The sequence below is a fragment of the Rissa tridactyla genome, chromosome 3 (assembly GCF_028500815.1).
Source record: "Rissa tridactyla isolate bRisTri1 chromosome 3, bRisTri1.patW.cur.20221130, whole genome shotgun sequence".
NCBI classification, from domain to species: domain Eukaryota; kingdom Metazoa; phylum Chordata; class Aves; order Charadriiformes; family Laridae; genus Rissa; species Rissa tridactyla.
Window position 1 is genome coordinate 54,253,446 of NC_071468.1, and position 15,452 is coordinate 54,268,897.

Genomic DNA, 15,452 nt, shown 5'->3' on the forward strand with positions numbered 1-15,452 from the left:
GGTTGCAAGCTTGGTCATTTAGCATCTTAGAAGATTCTTACCTTTTCTTACTCTAAAAATAGGAGAACATGAAAGAAAGATGTAAGCCATCATTTTCATGTTAGGTATGTAAGGCAAAGCCTAAGATGACCTTAATATGAGACATCGTTGCCAGCTCTTCCTATAATAAGCACTCTCAGGTTTGCCCCACCCTTATACTGCAGCCTTGATCTTCCTTGATCCTGAGGACAGGCCCTTTCTTTCCTTCGTGGGTTTGATTATAGGATCAGGACATAATGATCTAGCCAAGTGAGCTCCAGAAGATGTTAGGGATTGGCTCCGTGACTCAGAGAAGCCAAGCAAAATAATTTCATCTGCTCAGCAGGCAATTATACAAATTGCTGGGCAGAATCTGTGTAGACAGTCACTGGTTTTCGCAACTGCCTCATGTTGGAAATGTGTTCTGTGGGACAGGTGAAGTTTTCTGTGCTGCTTATTCTCACCACAGCAGAGTATACTCTGTGGCTGACTGAGATCAACCTGCTGCAAAGGTATTAATTACATAGGGTGTTGCAGTGCTTTTGTCTGTGATTGACTGGGTGCTGGGACTGGGCTTCTATGACAGAAATGGGGCTTTTTATTTTAATTGCTTCTTTTCAGTGAGGAGAATGAATTTCTGTGGCTTGAACTTCCTTTCTCATACCTCATCTGAGACTCCGCTCATTTGGTCATTCAGGGAGGAACCTGCTCCTTCTTTAATGCTTTAGTGTGTATACTTGCTCACAGTCCCAGAGCTATCCCCCCTTCTACCTCACCTGACAATTATCATCATTCTCATGAACTGCTATTTAAGGTAATCAGGCAAGTTATAATCATACAATTTGGCTTAGTACCATTGACCTACAAGCCAGAATGTCTTTGGGGATTCAGCGGGTGAACAACTGGAGAGGCTATTTTCTACTGGCTTAAATCCAAAATGAATGAAACTTCATTCTGGTTACTCATAAATGGAAAATGAGTATCTGTGTCTGGTCCAGTATTGTTCTGTACATGACACTGTCACTGAAGTCAACGGAAGAGTGAAGTGTAAATTGATTCTGGAGGCAGTGTAATTCAGGTCTTTCCCCTCGTCTGAAGCAAAGCCTGTATCAAATGCCAAGGCAGTTGCTGTGGTGTGCAGACAATCTCCTGTGAGCTGGTAACTGTATGTGAAATAAAACACATTTGTTCCTAAGGCTGTAGAAGGTGCAAATTATTTGCTGTCACTTTCTAATAAATGTGAATTATTTAAGCGCTTTCTAGTTTCAAATTCTAACGATCACAGTTCAGTTTTGTCACTGACAGGTATTTGTGTCTGGAAATTCTTTCTATGTGGAGTTGTAGAGGAAAAAAAATTACAAATGTTTCTGAAATGCATTTGCAAGTAGATTTGCTAATGCATGAGAGTTCATATTTAGCTGTGTGTAAAAATAAACGGCTGAGATCTGCCCACAAAGCCACATACGCAATTTGCACTGCACAGCTTTGAGAGCAGGATGTTTCCAAACAACAGAGACCTCAAAAGAAGTTTTTTGCACCTCCTGGGTTTGTGTTTTCTGCCTAGGCCCATTGCGAGATGTGATAGTTACTTTAATGCCTCCATGTTTATACCTTTCCATGCAAAGCCTCTCCTCTCTAACAAGGTTCCTCTTCTATCATTAAAAAAGCCTGTAAATAGCCTAGAGACTTGAAGTAGCAGAGTAATCAGATTCTCTTTTGTAAAGCTTTTTGATAATAGTAACATTTGAGCTTTTCAAACACCTCGTACATGGATTATAAAAGAAGCTGCTAGAGAAGTTCTTGTGAATTTTGGGGTTTGGTGGTGTTTTGTCATATTCCATTTTTAATGTGAGAAGGATTTTTTAGTAGGAGAATCTACCCTAACATCAGGTCAGATGTTTCAATGTCAGCATAATTGCCCACCTGCCTAGTTACAACCATGAAAGGCGTGGTGGGTGGGTAGCACGAATGTTTTGTGGGAATTTTTGGTGATCTGACTCATGTACTGGCATATAAATATGTTCAAGTCAATAAAGTTTTAATCCTGCCAAATTGGACTCGTGACAAATTGGTTGATTATAGACCTATGGAGTAGCACGATAGAAAGGATCAATGCTTTCAGAGTGGAAAAAAAATAAGGTGCTGTTGCATGGAAATTTGTCTGTAAATCTAATGAGTGGATGTATTAATGAATACTTCAATATGTCATTATAATCTTTGAAACGCAATCCCATTAATGGTTTGAATCACTGTCCCAGGACTTCCAGCAGTCATTTGGCATTGACTTCACCCTAACCCACCTTTTTTTTAAGACAAAAGTGAAAACTGACAGATGCTGGTTATGTTCAGAGTACTTTTTCGTAGGTAAAGAACCCACACCATGATATACCTGTAATAAATTACTGTGTTTATATCTATCTACCTCAGCTATTCTTAGTAAACTACACTGGTCTGAAAGTAAACACAATACTGAAACATTAGTTCTCTGACATCTTCAACTATCTCAAAATGAAAACCATAAACTTAATGGTTAATTAGAGGTGGCACCCTCTGATCTCTCGTGATAATTTAGACCAAAGACTGTAAAAAGTTAACAGAGAAATCTGCAGATCATGAGGCTGTTTCTGAGTTGTAAGAATATGTCATAGTCAGCTGCACTGGCAGAGGTTTGCTCTTCTTAGTGGAAATAAAAGCTATCCAAAGATTCCAGTTATGATTAAAACTGCCATCAGTGCTTCCCCAAGGACTAAGCTTTCAACTGGCAGAAGTTTGGCTTTATCTGGAGAGAAAACAGTAGGCAGTGTTTGTTTACAGAGGGGCCTCTTCCAATGAGATCTAAGTGACAGTAAATTATCTTCGTATAGATCAGGTTTCCCCAATTTAAAAGCATTTATAAAAGAACATTTCTGAAGCAAAATGACAGCACAGAAACAATGTGTACCAGTTTATTTAATTTGGAGAAAGGGCACTGCACCTGAAACTCTTAGGAAGCAGTTAATAATCTAGGACAGAGTGTGAATGGGTGCAAAAATGATTTCTTTGTTACTTACGACATCCTCTTCACTTTCCCCTTTTAGTTCCAGTTGTCGTTCAGGCAGGAGGAATAGAGTGGGATTACTAAAGGAGCTAAGCAAGGGACAGTGGTGGTCTTCTATATAAAAGATACTAAGAATGCTTTTGTGCCATATATACATGCAGAATACGATCGTCTGGGATCCGATACTGCCTCTTTGACTCAGGGGTTGCCTTTGTGGAGAGGAGGCGGATTTCAGCCCTGTGGGTCTCTCCTGTTGTTTCACAGAGGTTTCATCCTCCCTGATGCAGCTGGGAGGATGAATCAGTCTCCAGTCCGAATGGAAGACTCTCCATGATGCGATGTTGCATCTTCCATTATGGGTGGCATCTAGTCTAGATAGCGCTTTAGGACTGAATTCTTTCTTAAGTTGCCTAAATTGTGTAACAGTGTAGTTACGTAGGAACCTGGTGGAGCTGTGTCTGGTTTGGAGTAGTGGAAAGAGGGAAGAGCTGGGCCCTCAGACTCCACATTTGCGAGGAGCTGTGGGAATGGCTGAGTTTTACATGGCAGCATCAGGGACACCTCTCAGCTCAAGGCAAGTTTGGTTTGCAAGCTGCAGCGCTCAGGAGGACCATTGTACCTCCTGGGCTTAATAGCACAAAATTGTTTTTTAGTGGAGATGGAGTGCCACATTAAACAAATAAAAGTAACAATAATATAACACTTTTATTGGATTTCATTCTCTTTGGCACTAACAAGTACTTTGTCTAGCTAAACTTAAGCAATGTTTATCTACTAATATTTATTTATTCCATATGTTGGAGGATAGTCTTACTAGACAGCCTTGCCATAATGTTTGCTCTTTCTGTTTTTAGTGATTCCAAGCTACATTATTTGTTTTAGAAATGAAGATTCTATTTCAGAGATATTGTATTTTAAAAGTCAAATGTTAGCTAGCATTGACTCAGGTGACTGAGTCAGAAGACTTAGCAAGATTCATTCTAGCCTCTGGTGCTTTTTGTTTCTTTTCATTTTTCCCTTACAAAAGTGAATTGGCAGTGTGATAAATGCCACTTCAGCGTTTTATCTGAGGGGGAAAGGAGCTGAAGGTCAAGAGATAGAACTACACCAGGTGATTGAACTTGGGAATGCCATGGAGGGCTGCAGGGGGAAGCAAGGGTCAAAATATCATATACACAGTACTGCCTGCTGGGCAACCCTGTAGCTTATTTCTGGCTTTGGCAGCATCACAGTAGGGGAGAAGGAGCAGTCGGGACTCACTGTAATGCAATTAGAGCTGGTTCGTTCCCCAGTAAACTATCAACCATACGTGCCTCAAAACCTCTACCTTTAGCTTTTATCGCAGCTTGCTGACAGGAAGGCAAGGTAGCTCACAGTCATTAGGACTGATAGGAAGCAGTGTATTAGTTAGTCATACAGGAACATCTGGTTGGGTTATGCACATACGTGCTAATCTATAAGATTACACTGTCAAGGAAATCAAGCCCCTTTCTGACATGTGTGCATAAGTACATTTAAATTTTTTGGATTACAGTAGATTTCAGTTTTAATCTGCTCAAACAGTGATAAGAATCCAACTTCAAAGCAGTGTCACGTTTTTTACTTCAAAAACATACTGGTGATTTGCACCAGGCTACATAGAACTTCTTTGTGTAATGAACCACTTTATGAAATCACTTACTTGGAGTTGCTTTCCTGTTGTCTGTTAGCGTTTGCTTGATGGGACCATAAGAGATCATGTGAGTGGGGAATGGAGTTGAGTCTCTTTTATTTCTGGTCATTCTGCCATAGTTAGTACAATTCTTACCTAAGAAACTGCACGTTGTCAGGCCTGTATATGCTTCTCTAAAAAACCTAGTTGATTAATTCATGCACAAAACTGCTTGCTTAGAAACGAAAGCTCACCAAGTAGAGGAAGACACAGCTCTACCAGGTCTGTGCAGACCTGCATAGGAGCTATCTTCTTTCAAGAGAGGGCTCTGACACCTATATATACAGACCAATATATCACATACTCCAGAGACACAAGACACAGCTTGTCCTGCAGCCAAAGCAGGAACATCTGCTACTCAGAGGACTTGTAGTGGAACATTAACTTTTCTTCTAGACAGGCTCGTTCCAAGTCATTTGAGGTCAATAGTGGCCCGAACCTGCAAAGACCTGGAGCTATAGACAGCCTGAGGCAGCTTGCACAGCTATAGCTGTACCAGAGAACATTTCCTACCAGTGCAAATCAATGTCACTCTTGCCAAAGGTTTTCTTTTGTAAGAGTATCACTCACAAAGAAGTACTATCAGTCTACCTGAGAGTGAATTCCTAATCACATATGCTTTTAGTCATACAGGGGATACACTGAGCAACAAGAACAATAAAATAACTTATGCGGTTTAAATTTGGACATTTCACTCTGACACCATGGGGTTTTTGTTGACTCCCCCAGCTGTGCTTATGTTTCAGAGCTGTTAACAGCAACGCTGGTCACATCCAAAATGGGAAAGGTTACTTGTACATATTAGAGCATGAAACACTAGGATGATAAAAGGAATACTGGAAGAGACTTTAGGAATTGAGCTCAGGTTTGTAACATACCCTTTTAGTTTGTGATCCTGAAAGATTTCTGTTTCTTGGTCCCTAGTATTTGCAGATACGACAAGAGGAAATGTCAATATCTGCTTGTTGAAGCCTATATTTCTGTCTATATTATATAGAATATTATATATTTATGTATTATATATTAATTTAGATATTATATTTCTATATTATATAGAAATATAGTTCTTGTCAGAGCTTACTCTGTCATATGGAGCAACTTTCCGCATACATCAGAAATTCTCAGCTATGGATTAAATTTTGGTGACTGGCAGATGCAAGGACAACTACTGTGGCTATTTCAAAGAATGGTTAGCACACTGTTGGCTTTTCATGACAAAACTGGCAGACGTATCATAAGCAGATAAATCAGGCAGTTTTGTTATGGCGACAAAGGACACAGGCCCGTCAGCGTGATACTCTAGTCAGAAGAGGGTATAACCAGGAGAGCAATATTACAATGAATGCTCAGATTTATAAGTATATGGGGAAAATGATGTACAGTAACAGTGCATTTTTAAGCTATCTGTAAAGTTGGCCTTTCATAGTAATTTCCTTGTTTCCTTTTTTTCTTTCCAAGCAGGCTGATTCAACCTATACTCTGCAAGAGAAGATAGACCACTCCTTCATATTAAATGCTTCTGCCTGCAATCACAGGTCAAATCTGGCCTCCTGCACACTCCCTTTTTCCAAGGACAAAGCCTTCCCTCTCTCCAAGCACTAAATATAGGGATCAAGTTCTTGCGAATGATGCTGGGGAACTCCACTGAGCAATGCTAGTGAATCTCTCAGCATCTTGGTTGGAATGGGGAAGGGAATTCCCAAAGTGGTCAGTCATCTGGGGAAGGATCTTGATACGCTCAAGATCATGGTATTGTCCTGGTCCAGTTCTCCAAAAAGAGTAAATTTCAAAAACAAGACTGAGGATTAAAGAAGAACTTTCACCACCCATAATAAAACAGATCAGGATTCAGAAATTCTAGCCCCTTCACACCCTTACAACATACCCAGAACTGAACATCCAGGTCAGCTGCAGAGACTAAAATAAAACCTTGCTTCACTGATTGGGCTCTCAGCCCATAATTCCCTCCAGTCACAGCTGTGCAGGGAAGTTACTAGGGCTGTAGCTATCTCTCCTCCTTCATAAATACATGTGCTGGAAGTTTGGGAATGTCCCACTCAAAGATATTGTGCAATACCAAAGAGAGAGGTCTGCAGAAGGAGTCAATAGGCAGGACTTCATTGTATCCATAAGATTTTCTTAGACATCGTGAGAGCTAACAACTGGGTAAGACTGAGGAAGGCTTCTGCCCATACTTTAGACTAAGAACTCAATGTCACTTTCTTCCAAAAACATAAAAAATCTGTGTGGCAAAAATCTACCCTAGTCTACAAAGAGAAAATTGACTCAACCACAATGAATAGATGCTGATGTTATTAGGCTGCACGTTTTGAAGATCTAACGTTGGCCATGCATTTTTAAGGCTTTGTTATCCTCCCTCATCACTTTCATTCGTATGGATGAGTAAACACAACAAGCTATCATTTATACTAATACACACAAAAGGAGATTCAGGTCCCTTTCAGACAACCAGTAGTGGGTAACCCCTACGATCAAATCAAGACCAACTCTGCGGATGTATCCTGTCTTTGTTTCTCACGTTATCAACGGTCAGTATACAATATGCCCTGCTGGGTCCTCTGGCAAGAGACCTTTGGTTAAATCCTAGTAGAATGCAGTTTTGCACAGATGATTAAATATTAACACAAGGCAATGAGGCTGGTGTGCTGCTTCAGGATTGCTTAAATCATGGGGCTTTTAGAGGTTTTGATTTACATAATTACAGACACTTGCCTTAAAAAAAAAGGCTTAATTGCTATTGAACAGGTGTTATATTGTGATGCCCGGGATGTTGCTTCCATCCCTGTGTCCTGATCAATCTGAGCAAGTTCAAAAGCCTCATGACAAGGTGATGGAGTCGAGCTTTATTGGTTTCATCGTAACACACTAAGTCACTAAGTTCATTCTAGGTGGAGGTGCTGCCTCTTCCCCTCACTACTGGCCCAGATTTGGGAGGGGATGTGAAAAAGTAATTTCTTAAAGGTCTTTTCCAATCTAAATGATTCTGATTCTATTGTAGATGTGGCACTTAGGGCCATGGTTTAATGGGACTTGGCAGTGTTAGGTTTACGGTTGGACTTGATGATCTTAAAGATCTTTTCCGACCTAAATGATTCCATGATTCCTCATGGTGCCATAATCTCCTTTTCCCTAGTACTGGATGAGGCTAGGTTAGGTCCTATTAGGAAAAATAAAATAAATCAGGTGCAATGGTAAGTGACTTATTTATGCCCTTCAAAAGTATTTTATTAATCTGATAACCTTGGATTGCTGAGCTTTTGAATCACAAGATAAAGTAAGCAGTGATTTAATAGGATCACATGTTGCTAAAGGTTTTGGGTTTTTCTTTTTAAAGACAGTCCATGCTGTTCTGTGGACAACTTATGTAACAAAGTCTGAAGCAATAAATGACATTTATGTCCGGAAACAGAAGCAAACCCTAGTATTGTTTTTCTCAGACTTTGCTTGTTGAGTGCATCTGCAATCTTGTGACTTTCAGACCTAGCATCTGGTTTTGAGTCCATTTCCAAAATGTCATGCTGCCTTCTGCTTTGATTTCTTCCCTTGTTTAATGTCAGCATGGTGGCATTTCAGATGTATCTTTAAAGAAACAAAGTGGTTCATAAAACCTTGTTGTCATGAGGCAGCTGCCATTAATGTCTAAACCTCTACCACCTGAAACCTATCGAGTTGATATTGTATTTTGTGGCATAGTAGCTCATAAGCACTGAGAATATGATGTAATATTTTCTCTTCTGATCTACAAAATATTTCCCCTCTGGGCTTTGAATAATAAATCTTCTTGCTACTATCATAACACTATAGGATTCCACAGCATAAGAGAATCTGTTCTTCTGGATGGAATATTATAGTGCTCCCATTAGAAAATTCCTCTTCTATTTCAACAGCCCATAATTCATTAGCTGAATGCTTGCAAATGTCACCTAGTTACAACTCCTCTAGGAACAAGTAATACTGCGTGCTTTCTGGTACCACATTACATTGATCAGAGAGAGACAAATTCTTTGCTGTTTGTTTTCCTTCGGGACTACAAGTGTGTAATTTAAGCTGTAAACTACCATCAGTACAGATCTTCTTTTCTATGCACGACAGTGGACAGGCTGCCCTAGAAGTAATATAAAGTGTCAGTCCAAATAATGTAGGCAAAGCACAAATTGACTTTGATGGGAACTTTTGCCTCTTTAATCATGGTTAAATAGTTTGCTATCTAGCCGTAAATGTAAGGCTAAAATAAAAACCTTTGTTGATTGCTCCTTGGTTTCGTTTCTGCTGAGTGATTGCACAGGCTTGCAGTAAGAAAACTTATTCTTATAAATGGGGATGCTAAAGCCCCATGGTTGGATGCCTTGCTCTGGGGTTCAGAAGCTCCCATGTGTGGAACCTGCTCTCAGCTTTTTAGGTTGGCCCAGCAATAACACAAATTCATCTTTGTCCAGTTAGATCCAAAGGTCATATATCTTTTATTCTGTGGAACCGATTGTATCAGACATTGAAGAGATTTAACTAAACAGAAGCATCCAGTGGCTAGACCTGAGATTCATGCATCCCACGAAATAATCAAAATTAGAACTAAAGGAATCAAAATCACATTGAGAAAAGCAGAGTAGAATGAGTTTGCTAAATTTTAACAATAAAGTGGTTTCTTATTCAGAAGACAATTTAGAAAAATATATGAACACCATTTCACTGTAAAAAGTCCCAATTTCCGCTTCATTTTTAAATAATAATTTTCAATTTTCACATCACTTTTTAAACATTTTTAAACATGTTAGCTTTTCTGCACATTGTTAAAATTTAAAATTGTCCCTTAAAGTGAAAGCTGTGATGATCATTGCGTTGAAAGATTTAACAATAAAATTGCAAGGCAGGACACCCTAAAATTACTGGCATGCAGGTTTCTGGATTCATTCCGGAAAGTATTTGAGTGCTCCCACCAAAAATTACACGAAGGGTTACATGCATCCAGCTGCAGGCCCTAAGATAGATGCCAGACGTTATAAAGAAACCTGTGGAGGGGGGACAGCTTCTGCTAACTTGCCCGTTTGGCTCATCAGTCACTAACCTCTTCTGCGGAGTGGTCCAAATTAAGACCCACTGCTATGTAAAATACTTGCTTCCCTTTGTAACCCAGAGCTCTCAGCTGAGCTGGTAAACCAGCAGAGGTGAGGATTTGGAGAGGAAGACGTGATGAGCAGCTGGGAGATGGCAATAGAGCAATATCTTAACCTGGATCAAGAGCAGCTGATAGTTTGTCAGACGGCAGCCCACATCCCCATCCCCGCCGTCTGCACCACCAGCTATTGCTCATCCCCGGCTTGTCATTCCATTCATTACCCGCAGATAAACACATTAGCTTGGCATTTCCGCTCAAATTATCATCAGTGAAAAGGTAATATATTTAAATTATTAGCAATCTTCATTTTACTAATTCATAGAGATGAACTGCAAGCTCCTTGTAGAATTATGTTTTGTGCAGGTTTACAGAGGTATCACTGTGCAAAGCTGCATTTACTTAACACGTATAAAGTTTTCCTTCCTGTGTTGGCTAGTGGCTATTTTAATGTGTTCCTAAATTTTGGAATAAAATTATACGAGAACTTATAGGAATATGACAGTATGTGTGGCGGCATGGTCAGACTACATATAGTTCAGCTAATGATCTTATAATAGAGTTGGTCAATATATAGAATTTCTCCTCTATGGAAAATTGCCACTTCGACTTTTCATTTTGTCATGAATTGAAAGGAAAATTTAGATTTTCAAAGTCTCCCATGAAGTAAGAATTCAAGAAAATAGTATTTGAAAGTGTCAGACAGCTCTTTTGGAAGTATTTCATCTCATAAAGTAAAGACCTTTGCTTGGAATAGTTTCAACCTTATTCATAACCTATTAAGTCAAAATGAAGCATGCTGGATTATATGAAAGCAATAATTCTTTCCATTGCTTTTTTCTAAAAGCCAGTATATTCCTGTGGAACAATGCTCAACTTCACAGCATGATTTTTCTAACAAAAAAAAATGCTTTTCAGAAAAATTACAGTCAACTCTAGTTTCAAAATAATATTTAATGTATGATATAGGAATACAAACCTTTCTTCTATAAAGGAGTACTGGAGAGTGTGGGAAGGGTCTTTTGTTGGTGTGGACCAGCAGTTTTCAATTTGAATTATTAAATGGCTTGCAACCTGCAAGGAGGCAGATATAATTTTGTGATGAATATAAATCTTCTGCTCCAAAGCTAAACGGTATGTTGTCTGTGCCTTCGCCTAATTGGTGCTTGTGAGAAACTCGAAAGAAGAGAGGATAGTTATTGTTAGATGAAATTTCTTGTAATATCAACTGACTCAGACTTTCACTTGAGTTGATATGTGTTTTTAAATATGACAGTTATTTATAATAAATTCTCTTCAGTTTGGAGAGAGGCTGAACCTAACTCATTTCGGTTTAGCAACTAGTTTTGACTAAGAGGGAGAAGAGACTATGTTGAAATCTTTTTCCAACATTTTTTCCAACAGTTTTAAAATAAAAAATGCCAACTATCACGTTTAAAATAATACTTTGTTTTTCAGAAATCTAAATTTCACTGGAAGTTAAAAATGGTTTAATAACCTGAAGCTAACTAAAATGTTTTCATTTAAAAAGACTTTTTTTCCCCCAATGGCTTCATGTCACTGAGAAAAAGAAATCCACCGCTGAAATGGATCAGCCTTTGAAGGTTGGATGCTACCGGGGCTGTGAGTGGGAGCAGGGTGCTGGGGACAGGGAAGCAGTGGGAGCGCAGGGGCACTGTTGGCAAAGCACGTCCAGGGAGGGTAGAGGAGCGGGCCAGAGAAAATACACAGGGAGAAAGTACCAGGTATGGACACAGGAGGGCAAAACTGAGGTCTTTTGTGCAGGAATGTCCCTTGCTCGGCAAGCAGAAGCTCTTACCCAGCGAGTAGCAGGAGCTCTGCCCTGGGGAGCCAGACAGAGAGCTCCAGAAACAAGAGACAAGACAACCCAGGAAGGGAATGGACATGAAAGTGGGGAAGACACCATTTGGCATGACTCCACTACTGACTCATCACAGCGAGGACGCCCGCTCCATTGGTCAGCCGTGGTGGCTTTGTCAGATGAGGCTCTTGTGTTTCTCAAGCCTCCCATTCTCTGTGATCTCCTCTCTTTCCAGAAAGCCATGCATTATTTACCGGCTGAGTGAGGATACATCATCTCTGGTGGTATCCTTTATGTGTAATACCTCTAAAATGTATTTCTCTTGTGAGTAATTTACCATCCACCTCAATCTCCATCTGACTACCTCTGACTATTATGGGGACACAACAAAAAGTGCTCTCCACCGACCTACCCATGGGGGGGAGATGGTTGATCAAGCTAGGAAAGTGAGAGGGTCCACATCTGGTGCAAGCCACATCACTCCATCAGTTGTTATGCTTATCTACATGATCTAACATAGTAACGGATCTTTCCTGTGGAAACAGAAAGCTGTAGGAACCAGAACGATGCATGAATAGGGAAGCATGAACAGGGGTTGAGAGAAGGACCAGGAGCTGACAGCTGAGGGTACCCACAGTGGTGGTCATCAGTGGAACAGAAAGAGCACAGGAACCCTGTGGTAGAGCCATGTCTGTTATAATCTCCTCTGCCTTCTCGTTCCCATCTCGGCACTCTGGCCTCACAGGAAACATGGCTGTCATTGTCCTTCCAAAGATTTTTCTTTTATTCACTCTTAATGAGAATTTTATATATATATATGTGTGTGTGTGTGTATACATATATATGTGTGTGTGTATATATATATGCACACACACACACTGTGCCTAACAACTGAAATTATTCCTTTGTTACGTCATTTAATTCTCTTTCCTTAAGTAAATGTTGATATTGACTAAATATCGGTGAGAGCTCTCTTATGTTCATTGTGAAGCACAATGGTGGTGGTAGCAGTTTGGCATCAGAGCCTGTCTTCCAGCCTTCACCTCAGGAGTATTTAAAAAAGAATTAATCACATAACACACCAACAACAGAGTTAAAAAAGGTATAGTAGTGTATATATCCTCAAACTTCAGATCTTTGTATAGCTGCATCGAGACAGAGAAATTCCTGTCTTCTGTATTCAGTGTAATCGTTCTGTGAACAATTCAGATCAATCACATAGTTACAGTGAGACAGCCCATGAACAGTTCATCAGAAGCGTGTCTGAACTGAAAAATCAGTCTTTGCGTACCTTAAAGCTATCCATGTTTGGATGTTTTCATTTTATTTTTTAATTTCTTTCTCATGTCTTTGAAGAGCCTCTTATTTTAAGAAATAAAATTACTGCTTCTAAAATCACATGAACCAGCATATTTTCTGAACTGTGGTCATGCCAGATACACCAAACTTCTGATGCCATCATTTGCCAGATGATAGATGACACTGAGTTTGCCCCAGACCCCAGTTCCAGTCGCTAGGAGACACGGACGTTAACTGCAGCACGAGTTCAGTGCTTTGCTGGATCGGGATCTGTGGCGTGAGAGGCTCTGCTGAACTTTTCACAGAAATCTGGAAGTTGACCTGGACCTGCCTGCACTGTCAGATCAGACAGGCCAAAGCCCGCGTATCCTGCTCTCCCCGAGTCGCTGCTCTGTGCGGGCGCTGTGAGCTGCTTGGGTTCGCTATTTCCAAAGCCCTTCGTCCATGCAAGTGCATGTCCTCTCCCCGTTGTGGGTGCAGCAGGTCTGACGCCACCGGGTGCCCACGGTGTGTTGTGCGTGGGCTCTACAGCAGCAGCTTTGTGCACATTCAGCAGCCATTTGTCCAGTGCGTGACCCAAAAGTTCCCCGCTCAAAACCACAGGGCTCTAGATGACCACGAAAAGGAGAAGTGGCCGGTCCTGTGAGGCGTTGAGTCAGTGTTTATGGCTGAAATGCTGAAACCGGGCAAACTGGCATCTGTGGCCCAGCAGCAGGCAGCGCGTGCGGGTATTTTAGGAGGAGCCACGCTGAGGATGTGAGGGAGGCTTTTGGCTGTGGGGCTTCTCTGCCCTTCCCCAGGGGGACTCATCTGTCCGGGTGCTTGTAGGTGTTTCTCACAATCCCTGCAGCAAACTAAGGCAGTAGCTCAAGAGCTTTCTGACTGAGACTTTGATCTATGGGATCCCAGTATATGTACTGAAAATTTGCATGGCTGCATGGCCCCGACTGAGGCCACAACTGAAGCTAAAACCCCACTGCAGTAAGCATCATACGTACATAAAGCAATCATGAGATCTTGCCATCTGAAGCAGACCAAAGCAAGTTCTGCTAGCCTCATTCTTTATTACAGGGGTCATGTGAAAAGGCATCCTTTAGGCAAGGAACATCCCTGGACTTAATTTTGCTGATTCCCTTAGTGGATTTTTAAGCAGAACAGCATATTAGCTCCAGTTAGGAGAAAAAAAAAACCTACCTGATGTCAACACTGATCTTATTCTCCCCATCAGGCTGTTGTGCCATGTAACTAATAGGGTATTGGCAAGCAAACGTAATATTGGTAAAGGTTCTTGCAGCTGTATTGGAGAAGTTACTCTGTATTGTGTTTATGAAGACAACGTGCGTCATCGGAAGTCTGAAAGTTAATAAAGAAATATTAGGAGACAAGGAGACTTGTCAGCAGCTGCTGTTTGTACAAAACCATCTTAATGGGAACATTTCTATCATTGTGCACCACACAGCTCCATTAGAAGCAATCATCGTTAATAACAATTATGTTTATTTTGTTAGCACTGAGACGTGAAGAGAGATCTCTCCTCCCCTAAGCCAGGTACTACCCCAATGGCAGACGGTTGTCTCTGCTCGGGAAGGTTCCCAGCCTTAACGCGCAGCCCAGCCGTGCCTCCGCCAACAGCGACTGGCTTTTGGGATGGGGTGGTTTGAGTGGGGAGCTCAGGCATGTGCTCCAGGCTTGCTCTTGCTCTCTTGTAAAACACCATCCAGATGGAGAAGGAAGGCCTTATCAGTGCTGAGAGGGAGAAGGGCCACATCTCTCCCTTCCCTTTTCCATCCTGAGCGTGGGCTGCTGTCAGCCCTGTTGGCACGTTGGCCCCACAAACATGTGGCTCACTGGCCCCGGCCTGCTTCCCACCCGCCCACAGACCATAGTGGTGTGGGTGGAGAAGGTGTGGAGGGGATGGTGAAGGACCAAAAGCGACGTGAGGGAGAGACGGGGGTATTGCTGCGCAAGTGTCTAGGGGAGGGGACACCCCAGGCTTGGCCTGATGAGGTCCTGGGTAAGCACCAGCTTTCAACACAAGCTGGGACCAGATCTGAAAAGACCAGACCAAACCAAATCCTCTTCCAGCCCAGGGGCTCTGGAGTGGATTCTCCAAATGCTTGGCAAAAGATAGGGGCTGGAGAAAACCTGAAGGGAAGCAGGACTTCGTGGTGGAGACATTGGCAGAGGCTGGTGCTATGGCAGCGGAGTGGAGGCAGGAGGTGACATGCAAATCGGTAAGGAGCCAGCCTTTGTCAGCTCTCAAAGCGGAGCAGCTTAAGAGGAGAAAATGAACATTCATTAAAGCAATTTCGAACTAACAGTTGGTGCCAGACACGATTAAACTCACAGTGCATAAGGCAGTGGAGCCAAAAGTACACATCGCCTTTTAGGTGATAGGTGTTTAAAACCTAAAACTCAGGCAGTCTCACATGCC